We start from the raw sequence: 22,606 nt of genomic DNA on the forward strand, positions 1-22,606 counted from the left end.
AACTTGTAACTTTTATGGTTCAAATGAGAATTTCATATGTCAACTCTGGACCCTCGTGGAAAGCTGTAAATATTTCTGTGAAGACCTGAAAGGCCTTTTAAAAATCTTTGATAATATTTCAGACTCTATCGGCATTTTTGTTATGAAACCCATATTCATTTATTTTATCTCTATCTACTTTAGATATGCAGAGTTTGCTACTTGAGGAAGTTTCTAGAAATCATTCTAGTTTAACATTTCCAGTGACTTTGTACCACTATGAAGGTGTTTTCAAGGCCCAGAAACAACAGCATGGGAGATTCAGAAATGTAGAATCTCAAACTCCACCCCAGACCCATGACTCAAAGACTCAGAATCTACATTTTACAAGATCCCCAAGTGATCTGATGTGAAAGCCTTGTCCTAGTCACTAACCTGTGGGGTTTGAGAAAATCAGTGGGAACAAAATAAGTCCTATGCCTGTTACAGTTTGAGAAGCACCCACTCAGAAAAGCTCCCAGACCCTTGTGTTAAGAGGTCTTCTCGAATCTCCTGGGGGGTGCCAGTGCCCCCCAGTATTTCAAGAGTGACTCCTGATATTAGAGATGAGAGGGGGAAACCAGGGGCAACTAAAAGGTTGAGTGTGAGGCATTGTGCATGCAATTACCTGCAAGACAGGCTATTATCCCATTTTACAGATGAAGAAACTGAGGTGGATTAAGGATGAGTAACTTGACTAAGGTCTTGTATCTAGCTAGTGGAGTCCCTGGAATTCTAATTAGTATCTGAGTAGCTAATTTACGGCATGACCTATTCCACCACTCCACTCCACCTTTCAGAGTAGAAGACCTGCTTCTAAATGCTGCTTTAGGCTCAGGCATGTAGCTTAAATGTAGCTCTTTATACCACAATACTGTTTTCATTGGCTTTCCTCCAATATCTAATTCCAGTACATTTTCATCTCTCAGTAAAGAAACCCATATCCATTAGCAGTCACTTCCCATTCTCCTCACCCCAAAGACTCTTGAAACCATTAATCTACTGTCTGTCTCTGAGGATTTACCTATTCTGGACGTCTCATGTGAATGGAATCATATGCCATGTGGTCTTTGGTGGCTGGCTTCTCTCACTTAGCGTATATTTTAAAGGTTCATCCATGTTTAGCATTTAACAGTACTTCATTCCTTTTTATTACCATGTAACATGCCACTGTATGGATATAGCACATTTAAAAAATTGTTATTGAAGTATAGTTTCTGTACAATGTTATATAAGTTACAGGTGTACAATATAGTGATTCACAATTTTTTTTTTTGGCTGCACTGCATGGCATGTGGGATGTTAGTTCCCCGACCAGGGATCAAATCCATGCCCCTGCAGTGGGAGTGCGGATTCTTTTTTTTTTTTTTTTTTTTTTTGCTGTACGTGGGCCTCTCACCGCTGTGGCCTCTCCCGTTGTGGAGCACAGGCTCCGGATGCGCAGGCTCAGTGGCCATGGCTCACGGGCCCAGCTGCTCCGCGGCATGTGGGATCCTCCCGGACCGGGGCACGAACCCGTGTCCCCTGCACCGGCAGGCGGACTCTCAACCACTGCGTCACCAGGGAAGCCCGGGAGTGCGGATTCTTAACCTCTGGACCGCCAGGGAATTCCCCACAATTTTTAAAGGTTATACTCCATGTATAGTTATTATGAAAGGTTGGCTATATACCCCATGTTGTACAATATATCCTTGTAGCTTATTTTATACCTAATAGTTTGTACCTCTTGCTCCCCCACCCCAGTCTTGCTCCTCCTCACTGGTAACCACTGGTTTGTTCTCAATATCTGGAGCACATTTTGTTTATCCACTTACTAGTTGATGGACATTTAGGTTGTTTCTAGTTTTTGGTTATTACAGATAATGCTGCTATAGACATTGGTATACAAGTTTTGTGTGGACACAGGCTTTCACTTCTCTTGGATTCATGCCTAGGAGTGGAATTTGCTGGGTAACGCTGTGTGTAACTTTTTGAGGAACTGCCTGACTGTTTTCAAAGAATATTTTCACCATTTTGATACAGTATGAGATTTAAACGAGATCAGAATTTAGTCGAAGAAACCCAGGGAGCGTGGAACTAAACAGACAAGAATAGAAGTCATTCTGTGAACTTTAACCCAAACTACATCTGACTGTGTAGTTACTCAAGAGTAGACAGAAAACAAATTTGAACAGAACCTGGGAAAGACAGTCGTCTAAGAGCCTGTGACTGTTGATAACAGAGCCCACGACCCAGCAGCCCTGGGCCCAAGTCTCTCCTTGCCGCTAATTCACTGTGTGACCTTGGGCAAGAGCCTTCTTTCTGGCCTGTTTTCTCAACTATAAAATGAGAATTTGCATCTGAATGTGCTCTAGCTGCCTACAGTTCGGTGTCAGTCCTCGAGCATGCTCAGGGAGGTCCTGTGCCTTTCCTGGGGCCCGAAAAACCTCGGGGAATTGCTGGAATTACAGGTGCACCCGAGGACCTTTCGGGAATGATGACAAGTGAGAGGCTTTCCCAGTCATGTGCTCAGTGACAGGCAGTCTGACACCACTGGGACAGAGGTTGCTCAGCTACTGTAAACTGAATCACGTGGGCGCCCAGTTCCTGGATACTGTGAAAGTGAGAATGCAGTTCACCTGCTTAGAAAGAATAAGATAGTAGCAATGGCAACCACCGCACCAAACTCCACTTTTAAGCTTTGCTTTTGAAAAATAACGTTTATTATGTATTTATTATAAAAGTAACATGTGCTCATTATAGAAAAAGTTAAAACATAGAAAAAAGTAATGATGAAAATAAAAATCAAGTATAATGCTACCATCCAAAAATAACCACAGTTTACACTTTGATGTTGGTTTTTCTATTCTTATCTTCATATTTGTAGTTACTAAATTGGTATTATACTCTATACACGTTTTGTTTCCACTTATTCCGTGTCATTAAAGAGTCTTCAGAAACTTGATATTAATAATTACAGACTATTCCATTATGTAGATATACTATTGTTTATTTATTCATTTATTATTAGATATTTATAGAGGGAGGGGTTCCCTAAGGTTTGTCTCTAAAAATAAATGAGGGTCATGTTTGTTTCGGGAATCCCAGACCCCCTGGCATTCAAAGCCCTTCACAATTTAACTCCATGCTGTCTTTCCATCCTCAGCTGCCTGAGTCTCCAATGCAGGGCAGACGTTTAGCCTGTGTGCACGGATGGAGCTGTCCTGTTTGTAAAAATACTAAAATACTTCAGCAGAGGGTTAAATTGCGAGGAAGCCATCTCTGACTGCTGTCCTGAGCACGCCACCACAACCTCAGCATCCCTCCTCTACCCCAGTGCCTCTGCAGGGACCTCCCCTCAAGCCCAGCAACTGAGACTACTTGGCCAGTAAGCATTAGGACTGCTTAGTGCCTGGTCTTTACCAGTGTTAACTCTGGACTTCCACACCTTCTCCAGGTGGCCCTTTGTTTACACTGCTTCCTCCACCTAGAAAACAGTTCTCATTCCTTGAAATCTTGCCAATCCTTCAAAACCTAATTCAAGTCCCACCTTCTCCATGAAAATTTATCCAGCAACTCCGGCTCAGTCTGATCTCTTGGTCCTATGAATTCTTCCAGTCTTGGTTTGTTATGTTATACTTATTTCTGCCTTCAGAATACTATTGACACAGCATTTGCAGTTGAATTTCTTTTTTTGTTGTTTTTTTGTTTTGTTGTGTTTTGTTGAATTTTATTTTTTTATACAGCAAGCTCTTATTAGTCGTCAATTTCATACACATCAGTGTATACATATCAATCCCAATCTCCCAATTCATCCCGCCACCACCCCCACCCCCAGCCGCTTTACCCCCTTGGTGTCCATACGTTTGTTCTCTACATCTCAATTTCAGCCCTGCAAACCTGTTCATCTGTACCATTTTTCTAGCTTCCACATATATGCGTTAATGTACGATATTTTTCTCTTTCTGACTTACTTCACTCTGTATGACAGTCTCTAGACCCACCCACGTCTCTACAAATGACCCAATTTCGTTCCTTTTTATGGCTGAGTAATATTCCATTGTATATACGTACAACATCTTCTTTATCCATTTGTCTGTCGATAGACATTTAGGTTGCTTCCATGACCTGGCTATTGTAAATAGTGCTGCAATGAACACTGGGGTGCATGTGTCTTTTTGAATTATGGTTTTCTTTGGGTATATACCCAGTAGTGGGATTGCTGGATCATATGATAATTCTATTTTTAGTTTTTTAAGGAACCTCCATACTGTTCTCCATAGTGGCTGTATCAATTTACATTCCCACCAACAGTGCAAGAGGGTTCTCCACACCCTCTCCAGCATTTGTTGTTTTTAGATTTTCTGTTGATGGCCATTCTAACTGGTGTGAGGTGATACCTCATTGTAGTTTTGATTTGCACTTCTCTAATAATTAGTGATGCGAGCAGCTTTTCATGTGCTTCTTGGCCATCTGTATGTCTTCTTTGGGGAAATGTCTATTTAGGTCTTCTGCCCATTTTTGGACTGGGTTGTTTGTTTTTCTAATATTGAGCTGCATGAGCTGTTTATATATTTTGGAGATTAATCCTTTGTCCATTGATTTGTTTGCAAATATTTTCTCCCATTCTGAGGGTTGTCTTTTCATCTTGTTTATGGTTTCCTTTGCTGTGCAAAAGCTGGAAGTCTCATTAGGTCCTGTTTGTTTATTTTTATTTCCATTACTCTAGGAGATGGGTCACAAAGGATCTTGCTGTGATTTATGTCAAAGAGTGTTCTTCCTGTGTTTTCCTCTAAGAGTTTTATAGTGTCCGGTCTTACATTAAGGTCTCTAATCCTTCTTGAGTTTATTTTTGTGTATGGTGTTAGGGAGTGTTCTAATTTCATTCTTTTACATGTAGCTGTCCAGTTTTTCCAGCACCACTTATTGAAGAGACTGTCTTTTTTCCATTGTGTATCCTTGCCTCCTTTGTCATAGATTAGTTGACCATAGGTGTGTGGGTTTATCTCTGGGCTTTCTATCTTGTTGCTTTGATCTATGTTTCTGTTTTTGTGCCAGTACCATATTGCCTTGATTACTGTAGCTTTGTAGTATAGTCTGAAGTCAGGGAGTCTGATTCCTCCAGCTCCGTTTTTTTCCCTCAAGACTGCTTTGGCTGTTCGGGGTCTTTTGTTTCTCCATGCAAATTTTATGATTTTTTGTTCTAATTCCGTAAAAAATGCCATTGGTAATTTGATAGAGATTGCATGGAATCTGTAGATTGCTTTGGGTAGTATAGTCATTTTCACAGTATTGATTCTTCCAATCCAAGAACATGGTATATCTCTCCATCTGTTGGTATCATCTTTAATTTCTTTCATCAGTGTCTTATAGTTTTCCGCATACAGGTCTTTTGTCTCCCTAGGTAGGTTTATTCCTAGGTATTTTATTCTTTTTGTTGCAGTGGTAAATGGGAGTGTTTCCTTAATTTCTCTTTCAGATTTTTCATCATTAGTGTATAGGAATGCCAGAGATTTCTGTGCATTAATTTTATATCCTGCAACTTTACCAAATTCATTGATTAACCCTAGTAGTTTTAAAGTGGCATCTTTAGGATTCTCTATGTATACTGTCATGTCATCTGCAAACAGTGACAGTTTTCCTTCTTCTTTTCCAATTTGTATTCCTTTTATTTCTTTTTTGTCTCTGATTGCTGTGGCTAGGACTTGCAAAACTGTGTTTAGTAATAGTGGTGAGAGTGGACATCCTTGTCTCGTTCCTGATCTTAGAGGAAATGCTTTCAGTTTTTCACCATTGAGAATGATGTTTGCTGTGGGTTTGTCATATATGGCCTTTATTATGTTGAGGTAGGTTCCGTCTATGCCCACTTTCTGGAGAGTTTTTATCATAAATCAGTGTTGAATTTTGTCAAAAGCTTTTTCTGCATGTATTGAGATGATCATATGGTTTTTATTCTTCAATTTGTTAATATGGTGTATCACATTGATTGATTTATGTATATTGAAGAATCCTGCATCCCTGGGATAAATCCCACTTGATCATGGTGTATGATCCTTTTAATGTGTTGTTGGATTCTGTTTGCTAGTATTTTATTGAGGATTTTTGCATCTATATTCATCAGTGATATTGGTCTGTAATTTTCTTTTTTTGTAGTATCTTTGTCTGGTTTTGGTATCAGGGTCATGGTGGCCTCATAGAATGAGTTTGGGAGTGTTCCTTCCTCCGCAATATTTTGGAAGCGTTTGAGAAGGATGCGTGTTGGCTCTTCTCTAAATGTTTGATAGAATTCACCTGTGAACCCATGTGGTCCTGGACTTTTGTTTGTTAGAAGATTTTTAATCACAGTTTCAATTTCATTACTTGTGATTGGTCTGTTCATATTTTCTATTTCTTCCTCATTCAGTCTTGGAAGGTTATACTTTTCTAAGAATTTGTCCATTTCTTCCAGGTTGTCCATTTTATTGGCAAAGAGTTGCTTGTAGTAGTTTCTTAGGATGCTTTGTATTTCTGTGGTGTCTGTTGTAACTTCTCGTTTTTCATTTCTAATTTTATTGATTTGAGTCCTCTCCCTTTTGATGAGTCTGGCTAATGGTTTATCAATTTTGTTTGTCTTCTCAAAGAACCAGCTTTTAGTTTTATTGATCTTTGCTATTGTTTTCTTTGTTTGTATTTCATGTATTTCTGCTCTGATCTTTATGATTTATTTCCTTTTACTAACTTTGGGTTTTGTTTGTTCTTCTTTCTCTAGATCCTTTAAGTGTAAGGTTAGCTTGTTTATTTGAGATTTTTCTTGTTTCTTGAGGTAGGCTTGTATAGCTATAAACTTCCCTCTTAGAAGTGATTTTGCTTCATCCCATAGGTTTTGGATCATTGTGTTTTCATTGTCTTTTGTCTCTAGGTATTTTTTGATTTCCTCTTTGATTTCTTCAGTGATCTCTTGGTTATTTAGTAACGTATGGTTTAGCCACCATGTGTTTGTGTATTTTACGTTTTTTTCCCTGTAATTCATTTCTAATCTCATAGCATTGTGGTCAGAGAAGATGCTTGATATGATGTCAATTTTCTTAAATTTACTGTGGCTTGATTTGTGACCCAAGATGTGATCTATCCTGGAGTATGTTCTGTGCTCACTTGAGAAGAAAGTGTAATCTGCTGTTTTTGGATGGCATGTCCTATAAATATCAATTAAATCTATCTACTAAATCTATCTGGTCTATTGTGTGATTTAAAGCTTCTGTTTCCTTATTTATTTTCATTTTGGATGATCTGTCCATTGGTGTAAGTGAGGTGTTAAAGTCCCCCACTCTTATTGTGTTACTGTCAATTTCCTCTTTTATAGCTTTTAGCAGTTGCCTTATGTTTAGATGTGCTCCTATGTTGGGTGCATATATATTTATGATTGTTATATCTTCTTCTTGGATTGATCCCTTGACCCTTATGTAGTGTCCTTCCTTGTCTCTTGTAACATTCTTTATTTTAAAGTATATATTATCTGATATGAGTATTGCTACTCCATCTTTCTTTTGATTTCCATTTGCATGGAATATCTTTTTCCATCCCCTCACTTTCAGTCTGTACGTGTCCCTAGGTCTGAAGTGGGTCTCTTGTAGAAGGCATATATATGGGTCTTGTTTTTGTACCCATTCAGCAAGCCTGTGTCTTTTGGTTGGAGCATTTAATCCATTCACGTTTAAGGTACTTATTGATATGTATGTTCCTGTGACCATTTTCTTGTTTTAGGTTTGTTTTTGTAAGTCCTTTTCTTCTCTTGTGTTTCCCACTTAGAGTAGTTCCTTTAGCATTTGTTGTAGAGCTGGTTTGGTGGTGCTGAATTCTCTTAGCTTTTGCTTGTCTGTAAAGCTTTTGATTTCTCCATCGAATCTGAATGAGTTCCTTGCTGGGTGGAGTAATCTTGGTTGTATGTTCTTCCCTTTCATCACTTTAAATATATCATGCCACTCCCTTATGGCTTGTAAAGTTTCTGCTGAGAAATCATCTGTTAACCTTATTGGAGTTCCCTTGTATGTTATTTGTTGTTTTTCCGTTGCTGCTTTCAATAATTTTTCTTTAATTTTTGCCAGTTTGATTACCGTGTGTCTCGGCGTGTTTCTCTTTGGGTTTATTCTGTATGGGTCTCTCTGTGCTTCCTGGACTTGGGTGGTGATTTCCTTTCCCATTTTAGGGAAGTTTTTGACTCTAATCTCCAAATATTTTCTCTGGTCCTTTCTCTCTCTCTTCTCCTTCTGGGACCCCTATAATGTGAATGTTGTTGCGTTTAATGTTGTCCCAGAGGTCTCTTAGGCTGTCTTCATTTCTTTTCATTCTTTTTTCTTTATTCTGTTCCACAGCAGTGAATTCCACCATTCTGTCTTCCAGGTCACTGATCCATTCTTCTTCCTCAGTTATTCTGGTATTGATTCCTTCTAGTGTAGTTTTCATTTCAGTTATTGTATTGTTCATCTCTTGTTTGTTTGTTCTTTAATTCTTCTAGGTCTTTGTTAAACCTTTCTTACATCTTCTCAATCTTTGCCTCCATTCTTTTTCTGAGGTCCTGGATCATCTTCACTATCATTATTCTGAATTCTTTTTCTGGAAGGTTGCCTATCTGCACTTCATTTAGTTGTTTTTCTGGGGTTTTATCTTGTCCCTTCATCTGGTACATAGCCCTCTGCATTTTCATCTTGTCTGTCTTTCTGTGAATGTGGTTTTTGTTCCACAGGCTGCAGGATTGTAGCTCTTCTTGCTTCTGCTGTCTACCCTCTGGTGGATGAGGCTACCTAAGAGGCTTGTGCTAGTTTCCTGATGGGAGGGACTGGTGGTGGGTAGAGCTGACTGTTGCTCTGGTGGGCAGAGCTCAGTAAAACCTTAGTTGGCTTGACTGTTGATGCGTGGGCCTGAGTTCCCTCCCTGTTGGTTGTTTTGCCTGAGGCAACCCAACACTGGAGCCTACCTGGGCTCTTTGGTGGGGCTAATGGCAAACTCTGGGAGAGCTCACCTTAAGGAGTACTTCCCATAGCTTCTGCTGCCAATGTCCTTGTCCTTGTGGTGAGCCACAGCTGCCCCCCGCCTCTGCAGGAGACCCTCCAACACTAGCAGGTAGGTCTGGTCAGTCTCCTATGGGGTCACTGCTCCTTCCCCTGGGTCCCGATGCGCACACTTCTTTGTGTGTGCCCTCCAAGAGTGGAGTCTCTGTTTCCTGCAATCCTGTCAAAGTCCTGCAGTCAAATCTCACTAGCCTTCAAAGTCTGATTCTCTAGAAATTCCTCCTCCCATTGCTGGACCCCCAGGTTGGGAAGCCTGACCTGGGTCTCAGAACCTTCACTCCAGTGGGTGGACTTTTGTGATATAAGTGTTCTCCAATTTGTGAGTCACCCACCCACCAGTTACAGGATTTGATTTTATTGTGATTGCGCCCCTCAAACCGTCTCATTGTGGCTTCTTCTTTGGATGCGGGGTATCTTTTTGCTGAGTTCCAGTGTCTTCCTGTCGATTATTGTTCAGCAGTTAGTTGTTATTCTGGTGCTCTCGCAAGAGGGAGTGAGCGCACGTCCTTCTACTCCACCATCTTGACCCAGTCTGTCTGGATCGGGTTGTTTGTTTTTTTAATATTGAGCTGCATGAGCTGCTTGTAAGTTTTGGAGATTAATCCTTTGTCACTTGCTTCATTTGCAAATATTTTCTCCCATTCTGAGGGTTGTCTTTTCGTCTCGTTTATGGTTTCCTTTGCTGTGCAAAAGCTTTAAGTTTCATTAGGTCCCATTTGTTTATTTTTGTTTTTATTTCCATTTCTCTATGAGGTGGGTCACAAAGGATCTTGCTGTGATTTATGTCAAGGAGTATTCTGCCTGTGTTTTCCTCTAAGAGTTTTGTAGTGTCTGGCCTTACATTTAGGTCTTTAATCCATTTTGAGTTTATTTTTGTGTATGGTGTTAGGGAGTGTTCTAATTTCATTCTTGTACATGTAGTTGTCCAGTTTTCCCAGCACCACTTATTGAAGAGGCTGTCTTTTCTCCATTGTATATTCTTGCCTCCTTTATCAAAAATAAAGTGACCATATGTGTGTGGGTTTATCTCTGGGCTTTCTATCCTGTTCCATTGATCTATATTTCTGTTTTTATGCCAGTACCATACTGTCTTGATTACTGTAGCTTTTTAGTATAGTCTGAAGTCAGGGAGTCTGATTCCTCCAGCTCTATTTTCCTTTCTCAAGATTGCTTTGGCTATTCGGGGTCTTTTGTGTTTCCATACAAATTGTGAAATTTTTTGTTGTAGTTCTGTGAAAAATGCCGTTGGTAGTTTGATAGGGATTGCATTGAATCTGTAGATTGCAGTAAAGCTATTTCTTAAAAGCAAGAGAATGATGAACACAAAATGAGGACAGTAGAGTGAAGAGAATGCAGCAGCAAAGGATAAGTGGGAGCATTGCAGGTGACATTTTTCCTTAAGCTTAGTATGCGATTTGTTTTATTATTCTTTAAATTGTACTTACATGTTATATATATATTCTTGTATGAGTGAACTTTTTGCCAAAAAAAAAAAAAAAACCTCTCTTTTAAGAACAAGACCTGGGTTTTTTAAAGGGCAGTCAGACCACTATCAGAAGGTATTTTCTATGTAGCTGAAATTCATACTAGCTGGGCTGCAGGTGCAACAAGATCAGGGGACATTAACACAGGGGGCTTTCCCCATTCCAGGATTTACTGCACAAATGCCGCCAATAAAATATAGCAAAGAACAAACTGAGGGGCTGAAATTCTGCATGACAATGAATTAGAACTTACTGCTATACCCTAGTAGCCCCTCTGTGAAGTTTTCACAGTGTTTCACAATTTATAAAAACTTTGATATAAGTTAACTCTGTCAGTTCCCATAATGCCCCTGAGAGGTAGCCAGAGAAGGTTATTTTTATGCCTGTTGTGAAGAGAAAGAAACCATGTCACAGAGAGGTAATGTGACTTGCCTGAAGACACACAGCCAGGATTGTGTCTAAGAACTCCTGGTCAAGTGCTCCTCTTACCTCAGCTGCTGCCTCTCTGTTGAGTGTGGTAGACAGAGATTCTGCCCCAAGTCCTGCACCACACCTCCCTCCCACCACATCTTTCCTGGGAATGGGTCAGCCTGCCCTGGGCCCTGCCCCCTTGCACCCCCCTTCCAAGAGTACTTTCTTCTCTGGTCCTGAGTTATATTCCCCTGTGTCCCAATCAGTAGGAGTCTTCTATTTCTTCTTCTCTAAGGAATTGTTCCAGACACTCATTTTCCTTGTCTTTGTTACAGCCCCTCTGCATGGATTTCTATCTCCCGCCTACTACAGTTGACCCTCAGTATCTGCAGGGGATTGGTTCTAGAACCACCATCCCCCCCCCCCAGAATACCAAAATCTGCGGATCCTCAAGTCCCTCATATAAAATTGCAAAGTACAGTCAGCCCTCTGTATTGGCGGATGCGGGACCCACAGTGGCAGAGTGCTGACTACAATACGTCATCAGTTTGTTGACACCTGTCCAGGCTTGAACATCTGTGGGATGGCACCCTGGGCACACAAATCCTACAGATGGCCCTATAGGGTGCAGTTGTTCTCAATGGGAAACATATATGAGTAGTTTGAAAAAGCTCCCAGGTGATTCTGATTGGCCATTCCATTCCTCATTGAGAATCAGTGAGACAGTGACATCTTCGCTTTGGGAGCTGGTCGAATTAGCTACTTAACCTCTCTGAGCCTCCTTTCCAAATCTGTTACTCCATAGGTGTTTTTAAGAAATTAAATGAGGTAGTGCCTACTACAGGGTATGTGTTAATGAAATGTTATTTCCCGTCATCTAATCATCCCAGAAAAAAGTAGTGATAGATTAAACCAAAAAGCCTTACCGACAGTCAGAATAGCTCACCCTCACACAGGTCCCATTTCTAACATTTGCTGTCTTCTTTCACAAGAAGGACTTGTGCTCTGGAAAAGTATTTTAGCTACTGCTCAGAACCCTGCACGGTGCAATACTTTGAGTTAGAGAGGAAAGGCCCGGAGTTCTTGTTGGAAGCTATGTAGAAAAAGGAAACTAACTCCCAGCACAGAAAGCATTCCCAGAGCTGTGCTCCAGAAATCATCCAGGCTGGGAGGTGGCCAGTTTCCATGCAGGGGGTAGGGGAGGGTCAGGAAGGAGGGAATCACAGGTTCATTTACATTCAGGACACAGGAAAGATGCAAGGGGAATCAGTAGCTGGGGGTCTAGTTTGCTGTGTGAGTTTAGGCAAGCCACTTCACTTCTCCAGGCCAGGGGTTTGGACCATGGACCCTTCCAACCTCAAGGACACTCTGTATTTCTTCAGAGTCACTAGGAAACAAATTAACTCTCCAGTCACATAATTTTCATTTGCATTATTGTAACCTAGGCTGATGTCCAACTCTTTTTCATAAACAGTGGGAAATCATGTCATTTCCACTACCGAGTCAAGCACAGCCAAGGGTTACAGAATCTCTTTTCTCACTTTGTAGCTCTGGGCAGCAGAAGAGACTTGCACTTTAGATTCTGAAACAGCTGAGCTTTCTTAGGAAGACCCCATTAGGAGTTATTAACCCAGTTATTAAAGCAGTAAGTACCTTTCTCACATCCTGGGCTGCAATACTGCAATCTTCTATTGCTGTTCTCTAGGAAAAGACATCAAACAAGATACTCATTCAAAATTTTAACCACAATATGAACAGACATTTCACATGAGCAATTATAAATAGTCACGTGCAAAAAAGAACCTGCCTACTGGTATCCAGAGAAATGCAGATTAAAGGAAATTTGGGACCCCATTTAAAAATGTAATTCTCGGGCTTCCCTGGTGGTGCAGTGGTTGGGAGTCCGCCTGCCGATGCAGGGGACGCGGGTTCGTGGCCCGGTCCGGGAAGATCCCACAGGCTGCGGAACGGCTGGGCCCGTGAGCCATGGCCGCTGAGCCTGCGCGTCTGGAGCCTGTGCTCCGCAACGGGAGAGGCCACAACAGTGAGAGGCCTGCGTACCGCAAAAAAAAAAAAATGTAATTCTCAAAAATGTGTAAAAGCAACAATATTCAATGTACCTGATGTTGCAGCAAAAGTGACTCACGGATATAATATTGGTGGCATTGTATTGTAAATTAGTAACAGCTCTTTTGGGAAGCAATATGGCAACACATAGGATGAACCATGTTCATGATCACTGAGAAGGAATGCGATAAAAATCTGCATGAAGAAGTTAACGTCAGCAATATCTATTATAGCAAGAAAAGAAAGGAAAAAAATTATGAGTCTAAGCTTAGGGGACTCGCTACATAGATTATGATACAGGTACACACTTGTCTCTTATAGAGCTATAAGGATAATTATGAAGATCAAGTAGCAACAGAGAAGTGTTTATTGGGAGTGAAACGTGTCTAACTTCAGAATACCAGGTGTTATGATTATAGCTCTGTAAAAATGTGCACACAAGTGTACAAGGGCTGGAAGGTGTTGAAATAAAAATAGCTACAGTGTTTGGAAGGTGAAATACTGTGTTTTAAGTTTTTCAGCTTAGATGTCGTTTTGTCTTCAATTAAATAAGTAGAAGAAAGTATATCAGTTAAAAAAGAATCTTATTCCTAAACTTCCCCACTAGACAAGGAGAGCAGGGACCCTGCCTGTCTTGTTCAAGGTTGTTTATCAAAGCACATGTCTGGCACGTGGTAGGTGCCCTGTAAGTATTTGTGGGCTGATTGACCACTGCTGTCAGCCTTTCTAAACAGGGTTTAATAAATCACTGATAAAGGCCTCCTGCTTTTGCCAAGATGCCTTTACCAGCACCTTCACAGTCTCCAAAAGTAAAAACAGCTTCCTTTACAGGCAGCTTTTCAAAACCCCGCATCATCTCTCCCCCAGAGTTGCACTGGCAGAAGGAGGACCTCACTTTAAAGCCACCACCGACACCAGGGCCAGTCTAGGTGGGAAGAACCTTCCTTTTCTTTGGCAGCTTCACCCTTGGGGCAGATCCTCACAGGGACACAAGGGGGAGCAGCTTGATCCCCAAAGTCATCTGGACACTAACTCTTTACACCAGGAGGTGGCAGCCTACGCGCTTCCTTACGGCGAAGGGCCCTTTGACAGTTCATCGTTCAGAGTCCGCCCGTGGTGAGGGCGTGACAAGGGTGGCCAGGCCTCAGGCCAAAGTCAGGAACAGATGGAGGCAATCAGTGCCTGCTGTGCCTGGTGCTGTGAGAGATGGCATCTCCCCCATTTTACACTTGGGGAAACCAAGGCCCAGACAAGCTAAGAGACTGCCAAGTCCCCAACCCCTAGTAGAGTAACATTGCCCAGAGCTGAGCCCAGCTCTCCTTACTCCAGTGCCCACCCTCTTTCCATTACACCATGTGCCTTCCGGTCCCCTGGCAACAGTAGTCTGAAAAAGTAGGCATGGATGTTTCTAAACCTTTGGTTAAATGCTATTTATTCATTCATTCATTTATTATTGTTGTTGAAAGTCTGCTTATTTCCCAATTTTAATTCTAATCAATTGCAAAAACTTCTTAACCAGAAATATAGTTCCTGCACTAAGGAAGGGAATTTCTGCATAATGATGCCTAATTATTAATTTCCACCATTTATACTTGTCAGGAGTGACCAACAAATAGGCTTTCATTTTTTGAAGTTTTGTGAACAAGTCTGCCGTACAATTTCTGCTAAGTTAAATGCTTTTTGTTTATTTATTTTTGGCTGTGTTGGGTCTTCGTTCCTGCACATGGGCCTTCTCTAGTTGCAGCAAGCGGGGGCTACTCTTCGTTGTGGTGCGCGGGCTTCTCATTTTGGTGGCTTCTCTTGTTGCAGAGCACAGGCTCTAGGCACGCGGGCTTCAGTAGTTGTGGCACACGAGCTCCGTAGTTGTGGCGCACAGGCTTAGTTGCTCCGCGGCATGTGGGATCTTCCCGGACCAGGGCTCGAACCTATGTCTCCTGCATTGGCAGGCGGATTCTTAACCACTGTGCCACCAGGGAAGTCCCTTAAATGCTTTTCAAATCACCATGCAAATTATCAAATTGATCCTATCCTTTGACCTTGAAATAGCACTTTGGGAAATGTGTTCCAAGGAAACAAAAATATGCAATATATATTTATAAATATATACATTTTATGTATTTTGAAATATAAAAAAATAAAACAAAGGTGCATACAGAGATGTTTAGATCCGAGCTTCATATTGCATTTAAAACTGAAGTGGCCCAAATGCCTGACCACGGGCAGAAGCTGGGAGGATCTTGCTGTAGTCATTACACTGACACTGAGAATGGTCATTGTGAAGATTGGAGCCGATGTCCAGCACATCACATGGGCACTATCATACTGGACATTAAAATATTAAAATAGAAAAAGCAATAAAAGCAAAAACAAACAAGTGGGACTGTATCAAACGAAAATGCTTCTGCACAGCAAAGGAAACAGTCAACAAAATGAAAAGGCAACCTACTGAATGGCAGACAATATTTGCAAATCACATATCTGATAAGGGGTTAGTATCCAGAATATTTAAAGAACTCATACAACTTAATAGAAAAATGCAAACAATCTGATTTTAAAATGGGCAGAGATGAGTAGACATTTTTCCAAAGAAGACATACGGGTGGCCAATGAAAAGATGCTTCACATCACTAATCACTGGGGAAATGAAAATCAAAATCAAAATGAGATATCACCTCACACCTATCAGAATGGCTGTTATTAAAAAGACAAGAATTAAGTATTGGTGAGGATGTGGAGAAAAGGGAGCTCTTGTGGACTGTTGGTGGGAATATAAATTGATACACCCTCTACGGAGAACAGTATGGAGGTTCCTTAAAAAACTAAAAATAGAACTACCATATGATCCAACAATTCCACTTCTGCGTATATATCCAAAGAAAATGAAAACACTAAGTTGATAAGATATTTGCACCTCCATGTTTATTGCATTACTTATAGTAGTCAGGACATGGAAATGACCCAAATATCCATTGATGGATGAATGAATAAAGAAGATGCAATATATATATATATATATATATATATATATATATATATATATATAAAATGGACTGTTATTCAGCCATAGAAAATGAAATCTTGGCATTTAGGACAACATGGGTATAGGACAACATGGATGGACCTTGAGGACATTATGCTAAGTGAAATAAATCAGACAAAGACAAATACCACGTGATCTCATATGTGGAATCTAAAGAACAAAAACAAAAAACCCAAGCTTATAGACACAGAGAACAGATTGGTGGTTGCCAGAGGTGGGAGTTGGGGGCGGTGGGCACAATGAGTGCAGGGGGTCAAAAGGTACAAACTTCCAGCTATAAAATAAGTCACCAGGATGTAACACATGGCATGGTGACTGTAGTTGCTAACACTCTCTTGCATATTTGAAAGTTGCTAAGAGAGTAGATCTTAAAAGTTCTCATCACAAGACAAAAAAAAAAAAAAGATAAAACTAGTAACTAAGTAAGGTAACACATGTTAACTAGACTTATTATGGTGATCATTTCACAATGTATACAAATATCGAATCATTATATTGTACACATAAAACTAATGTTATAGATCAATTATACCTCAATAAAAAATAAATTTAAAAAAATTCTTAAGTAATTCCATATCAGTTGGCAAATAGTAGGGACTGAGTGTCCCCCCCAGCCTCTCTGACCCCTCCACTAGGGTCTTCCTAGATCTCCCCATCCATCAACTAAATGTGAAATTGCCTGGTGCAGAAGGACCCTCCAGGACCGTACACTGTGCAGTGGTCAGTACACATCCTAGAACCAGTTATTAAATATTTTTAAACCTCCCCTGGCTAAGATTCTGTACCTTTACAAAAAGGGACCTTATTTTGGAATGAGACAAGAGATACAGGGATAGATAAAGAGAGACATTATATGACTTAGTAAGGAAAATGAAGTAGAACTTGATATAATGAATACAGTTGGCCCTCCCTGTCTGTGGGTTCCAAAGTCAATTCATTTTATGTAAGAGACTTGAGCATCCTCGAATTTTGCTATCCACGGGGATGCTGGAACCAATAACCTGTGGATCATGAGGGAGGATTCTATAAGGAATAGCAATGACACAAACTTGTATTTGCATAAACAAGACAAGAGTCTGTAAATATTCTGTAAATGAGGGAATATTTCCCTCTCTTTGCTTCTTTGAAGAAAATTGCAGGTTTTTTTCACTCTCCTCCTACTCTTCTGGCAACAAAGTAGTTTGGGGAAGGCTGAACCTGGAGGTGATCTGGATGGTAGCAGAGCAAATCTAGATTCCCTGAGCCAGACATGGCAGCTTATCCCTCTGGCCAAGGGGTGGATTTGCATCAGCTGGCGATGTAGTTCTGGCTGGGGAGGTGGAAGGGAAGTTGGCTGGGAAGATTATAGCAAGGCTTTCTTTTCCCATCTAAAGGGACCATGACAGGAACATCCCCTTTGTTTCCTTTGAGGATATCTTGCTTAAAACTAAAGGCAAGGGCTTCCCTGGTGGCACAGTGGTTGAGAATCTGCCTGCTAATGCAGGGGGACACAGGTTCGAGCCCTGGTCTGGGAGGATCCCACATGCCACGGAGCAACTGGGCCTGTGAGCCACGACTGCTGAGCCTGCGTGTCTGGAGCCTGTGCTCCGCAACGAGAGAGGAGGCGACAGTGAGGGCCCCGCGCACCGCGATGAAAAGTGGCCCCCGCTCGCCACGACTAGAGAAAGCCCTCGCACAGAAACGAAGACCCAACACAGCCAAAAATAAATAAATAAATTTATTTAAAAAAAAAACAAACTAAAGGCAAACATCTTGCATCCCCAAAGGGAAAGCTAAGGGAATTTCAGAGAATAAAAATCTTAGCCATGACATCTTTGAACTGCTGAATGAATCAACCCTGAAGGTGCTCTACTACTAGCCTTCTTGTTACTGTTCAAGCACTTTAGCTGGATTTGCTGGTATTTGCAGAGTCCCACTAGAATGTAGGCTATTTGTTTACTACTGTATCTGTATGATCTATGACACTGCCTGGTACATAGCAGACCCACCATAAATATTTGTTGAAGGGATAAATGAATAAAAAGCATCCTCATTGATGTAGGAGGGTATTCAGTTTTCCAATGGTCTTGGTGTTAGATTTTTCTGTTTAAGTTTAAAAAATATCCAGTCATGTTGTTGACCATCTATTGTCTCCAGTGCCTAAATGTTATGGGAAGAGGAAGACCTGGATTTGAATCTGGATCTGCTAGTTACCAGTCAAGTGTCCTCAGGCAAATTCTTCATCTTCTCTGAACACAACTGTAAAATGAGCACAACTACTAAATTATAGGGTTGCTGTGAGGCTTAGATGAGAAGTGGCCACAGAGCTGGGCACATGGGAGGGGATCAGTTGGTGTGTGCTTCTCACTTCCCTATATCTCCATATCCTCAGGTACCAGCTGCCACGAAGGCTGAGTTCCTCCTTGACCTTGAGAAGGGCCTCATGGGCCAGGGGAGGAGTCAGACATATCAACAAATCAACCAACTGGCCGATGTTAACATCGCCAGAAATGGGACAAAGTGACATCATACAGCTCCTGATATGATACCCTGAGATGAACCCAGCATCACCTCTGGCAACCCTGGCCAAGTCTGCACAGCATGAACCCAAGGTAAGGAAATATCAGACAAACCTAAAATGAGGTACTTTCCACAAAATAACTGGCCTAGATACTTCAAAAATGTCAATTGTCATGAAAGAGCAAAAAAAAAGAACAGGGAACTGTTGTAGATTAAAGAATACTAAAGAGACATAACAACTACATGCAATGATGATCTGGGAATTGTCTTTACTATTAAGGACATTATTGGGATAATTTGTGAAATCTGAATAAGATCTGTATATTAGATCATAATTAGTATCAAAGTTAATTTCCTAACTTTGATAATTATTCTCTAATTACATAAGAGAATTTCCTTGGTTTTAGAAAACATACACATTGAAGCAGTAGAGGGGTATAATGTCTGAAAATAACTCATGAACTGTTCAGAAAAAAATAAAATTATACACCCGGGGGGGAGAGTGAGAGAGAATGAGGAGAAGGTTAAAGCAAATGTGGGAAAACATTAATATTTAGGGAATCTGGGTGAAAGATGTACAAGAATTCTTTGTCCTATGCTTGCAACTTTGCTTTAAGTTTGAAACTATGTCCAAAAAAAAAAATTTAAAAAATTGTTAAAGCAATACTAGAGGCATGTCCTAAAGGACACTAGGCATTTGTGGGTTGGAAAAGGAGACTTCCAGGCTAAGTAAAGACCTAGGAAAGTATTCAGGAAGCCGCTAGGTGCTGGCGGGTCCATTTCATAGAAAACTGCATTTAAACAGGTTCTGGAAAGAGGTGGCAGAGTCCTCCAAGCAGACAACAGGAGGAAAGGCCCTTCAGTCAGTGGCCAGACGTATGAGAGAGCAGGGCACTAGCAGGCAGAAGTTAGGTGTGGCCGAGGGCGGTCAAGCTGGACATTCAGGTTGGGGACAAATTGCAAAGGATGAGTGCCCTGCCAGGTGTTGGGACTTTATTCTGCAAGCAGGGAGTGGAAGATACGATCTATGTTGGAGACAGAGGGGAGGATAAATGGAGAAGAGCGGGACGGCAGCCAGGCCACAGGTGACTTGTGCAGTGTCTGGGGAGTGAAAGAAGATGCCAAAGGCCCAAACGATAGCCCTTTGGCCAAAACGAGAAGGGCGATATGTGCATTCCCCCCACCCCCCAACCCAGGGGGAAGCAAACTGGCACACCAGTTTTGGTGCTCGGATTCCTGTTCGCTCTGCATTGCAGAGGCCACAGGACATTTGACTCTCCAGCATGGGCAAGCCCCCAGCGGGCTTAGGGGGTGGAGCAGACACTGACGCGTACAGCAGGGGATGGAGGGCCACTAGCCATCTCATAGTGCAAGGCCTTCGCTAAATTCAGAAAACCACCTCCGTTCCCTGTCCTGGCCAGCGTGGTCTCTTCCCATCCCTTCAGTGCCTGATTTCCCAAGATTCCAGTGGGCTACCCAAGTGACTGTTATGGCCGGTTCTGCCATGTTTCCACCCCAGGAGGCTAAAGGCCTGGCCACAAATTCAGTTCCTTTTATTGCACAACAGTTGGGCATTTTCGAATCAAATTGAGCCAATCCATTCATTCAACATTCAACAAATATTTGCCGGGTGCTACTGTGTGCTTAAGGGACTTATCTAAGTGGAAAGGGGATGTGGGTAGGGCGGGAACATGGCTGGGTTATATTGTAACGAGAGTGGTTTTCCCCTTGGCGTTTCATTTGGTATATCCGAATTAGATATTTGTTTCTCATCAAATTTGAAAGGAATTGTTGTCTTTAAGTCACTCCTAGCCTAATGAGGATGCAGCCCAGCACCAAGTGGCACTAAGGGGCATTCTGAGCAGCGTAGTAAACACTCACGGAGCAAGACGATCCCCGTGTGGCCTGACTCGTGCCAGGGCCTCTTCGTAGTCAGGGTGGTTCTGATGACAGTGATGATGATGATGATGATGGGCAGCTCCTATGTGCCAGGCACTCTGCTAAATGCTTTCTGCACGTTCTCTCCAAACCTAACCACTTAATCCTGAGAGGTAGATATTTTATGCTTGAGGAAACTGGTTCAGAGAGATTGATGGATTTGTCCAAGGCCACACAGCCACTTAGGGGCAGAGTCTGGATCTGAACTCAGACCTTCTTGTCTCTAAAGGTTACGACCATTCCAGTGTTGTGCCACTTCCCACCGCTTCGAAATGGGAAGGAAGTTTCAGGTAAATGACTAAAAGCATCCCCCAAGGCGACGGTCCTCAAACCTTAGCAAGAATCAGCGACACCCAGAGGGCTTATTAGAACGCAGATGGCTGAGTCCGTGTTGAGGTGTCTGAGGGGGGGCCTGCTGATCTGTATCGCTAACAAACCCAGGTGATGCCCACGCCGCTGGTGCTGGGATCGCTCTCAGGACCACTGCCCGTAGGGAGGGCAGCGAGTTGACTCTACTGGTCCCCCACTCGTCCCCCACCCCTCTGTTAAGTTCGGCGTCTGCACAATCTTGCCATTTCCCCCGTCTGGAGAGGAGGCCGAGGCTACTGCTGCCTCCCTTCTGCTGTCTCCCTGGGAGCCTGTGTTGGGCGGCAGGAGCGCAGAGCGTCCCTGGCTGAGCCCTCTGCTCCCAGCTGCGCACAGACTCATCTGCTCTCAGGTCACTGCCCTCTCTCTCTGAGCTCCACCGTCGTTCCCAGGCTCCCGAGCTTTCGCTCACTTGTTGATTCTCTGCCAACCGACCCTGCTCTCCTCTCCTCGGTCAGGTGTGGTGTGTGAGCTCTGATCTCCTACAGCACCCTCTCCTGAGCTGCAGGGAACGTGGGACGCAGAGGTCGTCTCTGTCACCCGAGATCCTTGTTCCTCTGGGAAGAATAAACTTTCTAGCAGCTTGGTAAACTTCCCAAGTTATAGTTTAACATGGGAACATGTGTTTCAAAGGCTCATGGACTTTTAGACTTGGAAAAGCCTTAGCTGAAAGGAGGAGAAGAAGGAAACGAACACTTACTGAGAATCTGCCATGTGTCAGCACAAGGCCAGAGGCTTAGTGTGTGTCACAGTATTTACTCTTGATCCTGTGAGTTCTGGGGGGTGTGTGTGTGTGTGTGTGTGTGTGTGTGTGTGTGTGTGTGTGTGTGTGTGTGTGTGTGTGTGTGTGTGTGTGTGTGTGTGTGTTTTAATCTCCATGAATAGTAGAGAAAACTGAGATTCTAAGAAGTTCAGCAGCTGGTCCTGACCACACAGCTAGTTAGCAGCTGAGCCAGGATGCAACCCCAGGTCTGCCCCTGCTCTTTCCACCACCACTGACCCATCAGTTCACGTCATTGGTGTTCTCTCTAACTCTGAGATAAATTTACTGGGTTTTGAGCCACACATGAGGCCCAAAGGCTGGCCTTCTAAGACAAACCCTGGGTCAGTCACGCAGGGGTCAGTGCTGGGGATGCTGCCAGGGGGTGGGAGGAGGAGTTGAGGAGAGAGGCCACGATCAAGCGCTGGGTGAGCAGGGGGAAGCTGCCAGGAGTCTGGGGGAGTTGGTAGCAACTCTCCGCCTGGGAGCAGGCAAAGGCAAACGGGATTGCAGGAGTCTCCAAAGAAGCAGCAGCAGCCAGACCCTCAGCTCAGGCCAAGCTAATGGCTGTGCTGCTCTGAAGAGCCAGGTGCCAGCCTTCCTGGTCAGGCTGTGGGCCTGTGTAAAGGCAGCTTCTGTCCGGCACATCTGTCAAGTGCCTACTTTTGTGCCCAGCATGGTGAGGTGTTGAGGCTACACTTAAAAAAATAAACAAATAAAGCATCCTTGTCATCAGAGAGCTCACAGTTTGGGAACAGGTGCAAGCAGCTAATAAGACCCAGCCAGATAAATATGGTTTTTAACATGGTGCTTTGTAGCTTAGAACACCTGTTCGCATATACATAGGCTGTCCAGGGACCCTCACAGGGACACTGCCGCAGGGGAGAGAGGAAGGGCACTGTGCCGATCGTTCGGCCCTTCCACATCCGATGCTTCGTGGACCCTCGGCACACCCCACGGGGCCCACAGAAGAGGGAGTCCTGACTGCCCCTTGGTGCGT

The 22,606-nt window shown here is 42.7% G+C and overlaps 1 protein-coding gene across 1 annotated transcript in view; it reads left to right on the top strand.

The window, feature by feature from the left end:
• The window catches only part of USP3 (ubiquitin specific peptidase 3), a 214,584-nt gene that overhangs the window by 66,878 nt on the left and 125,100 nt on the right, over positions 1 to 22,606 (top strand). Inside the window, exon 2 of the mRNA XM_060151443.1 lies at positions 18,415 to 18,634. The gene's annotated coding sequence lies outside the window, so the exon portion shown is untranslated. The remainder of the gene's footprint in view (positions 1 to 18,414; positions 18,635 to 22,606) is intronic.

The sequence above is a fragment of the Lagenorhynchus albirostris genome, chromosome 1 (assembly GCF_949774975.1).
Source record: "Lagenorhynchus albirostris chromosome 1, mLagAlb1.1, whole genome shotgun sequence".
Taxonomy (NCBI): Eukaryota; Metazoa; Chordata; class Mammalia; order Artiodactyla; family Delphinidae; genus Lagenorhynchus; species Lagenorhynchus albirostris.